A 2,367-nucleotide genomic window follows, 5' to 3' on the forward strand; every position below is an offset into this window, starting at 1 on the left:
AGTATTCCCAATATTTAGATAAGCTTTTCTAATCCATTGTTTTGAGAATTCTTGCTTAACCTCTTCAACTTTTTCTTTACCTTTCAAGCTAGAATTTTTGTTGTCTACTGGTGTTCCTTTACTTCTACAAAATTTAGCAATATGCCCAATCTTGTTACATGCATAACAAGTTACATTATTTTTTTGAATAGCTTTCCCATAACCTATGCCGGTTTGTGTTCTACATTGATTAGATAAATGTCCAAATCTTCCACAAATATAACATCTCACATTCATTATGCAGTTTTCAGAATTGTGACCTACTTTGTTGCATTTAGAACATTGACCGGTGGGCGTGTTGATATTCTGATAATTTCTAGATCTACATTCATTTTCTCTATGACCATACTTATTACAGTTAAAGCATTTTCCATTGAATTTATAAGCATTAGGTTGTCTTACCAGTTTGCTGTGATCCTGAGTATTTGTAGTACCAGAGCTTTCACCAACTTCAAAGCCAATTCCAGAAGTGTCACCTTTAGGTTTTTGATTCTTCAGCAAGGTGCCAAGTTCCTCTGAGTTTTTCTTGAATTTTTCTTTATGTTGATTTGCAATTTCTAGTTCTCTTTCTAAGACTTCTTTTTGTCTCATCAGTTCATTTGAGTCATTCTGAGTATGCATTAGATCTGTCTTCAACATGTCATTTTCATAGCTAAGTCTTGTGTTCTCATTTGCTGCATCACTTAGTCTTTTAGTCAATTCTTCTTCATTCTTCTTCCTATCCTCAATCTCTTTGCAAAATATCATAGTCATATCTTGCATCTCATTCTTCGTTGTCATGATCTCTTGTTTCAACTTGCTTATCATATCATTAAGTGATTCCTTTTCATCATTCTCATTTTGCAATTTTTCATAAAGTTCTCTTCTCTTATTTCTTGCAACAGTAAAATTTTCTTGAAGTGCCTGAATGATGTCCTGAGCTACCCTTAAATCATCTTCTAGTTTGATATTTTTCAATTTTTCTGCATCATAGTTTGTAAGAGCTCCTTCTAGTTGCTTCATCAAATTTTCCATCTTTACCGGTGTCAAGATCTTCCTCAAGCTGTTAGGCTTTTGAAAATAGAGGACCAGGCTCTGATACCAATTGTTAGGGATCCCACATATACTAAGAGGAGGGGATGAATCAGTATCTGACCGGTGAATGGAGTTTCTTAACTTAAAACATGTAGAACATAATATAACAGTGTACCAGTATGCAAGAAATAATGCAATAAACAGAATCAAGAACATCCACATGAAAAGCACACCATAACACAAGATTTTAATGAGGAAACCCGGTGTGGGAAAAACCTCGATGGGATTTGTGACCCACAATATTCACTCACTGGCCAATAAGAGAATATTACTTACAATAGGGGCCTACACATGCAGGAAGGCCAACTGCCTAGAGCTCACTGCTCAATTGGAAGTCTCACTGACTTACAATGAGGATTATACAAATCCAATATCTTGTACTGCTTTACAATAGCATCTTCAATGCTAGATTCAGTACCGGTTCCTGCTCTGTTCTTTACATATACCCCTTAACCTATATTTCGCACAATAGGTCTACCTAATATTTTTCCTTTTTGCTTACTTCTCCTATCTCAAATGTCTATAATGATCTCTCTTATATATAAGAGTCATTTTACAATTTGCCAAGTTGGCTTTCACATTTTTATAATAATAAACAAAATATAATATAATGAAATCTTGTTGGCCTCTGTGTCGGTATACTTCCTTTCTTCTGTGCTGGTGTCGGTGTCCTGAGTGCTGATGTAGAGTGTGATCTACTGATGCCGATATAATGCCTTTGCCGGTGCCATAAGATTGCAAGGTTGCCATTAATGACAAAAACTTCAATCACATACAATGTCTCATTGGAGTGTGCATATGTAAACAAAATAAAGACCAACCCAGACAAAATTCAGCAACTATACTGACCTTGTGCCTTCATTCTCAGTTGCTTGATGTGATAGTTGATAATGTCTGATCTCAAAAAGTTGCGGACCCTGTTTAAGACTGAGTTGTCTGATTTTGAGTGTATCCATCTCTATTTAAGACAAGAAAATCATCACTTGATATGGATATTGATATGATTGATAAGAAAACTTGATTGATTGATTGCAGATGTTTGACTGGATAGTTGTATCCTTTGTTAACTTCGTGCGAAGCGTTTGCTAGATATTTGCTAGGGTGTTTGATTCTTGCGAGACATTTTATTGCAAGTTTTTTGATTGTTTTTGGATTTTGTGGATTGATTTTTGAATGTTTTTTATTGATTTTTTCAATGTTTTTGAATTTTTGTGTTTTTTCTGTACTTTATATGATTTTTAGGATTTTTTCACG

This window comes from Cryptomeria japonica, chromosome 4 (assembly GCF_030272615.1).
Source record: "Cryptomeria japonica chromosome 4, Sugi_1.0, whole genome shotgun sequence".
NCBI classification, from domain to species: domain Eukaryota; kingdom Viridiplantae; phylum Streptophyta; class Pinopsida; order Cupressales; family Cupressaceae; genus Cryptomeria; species Cryptomeria japonica.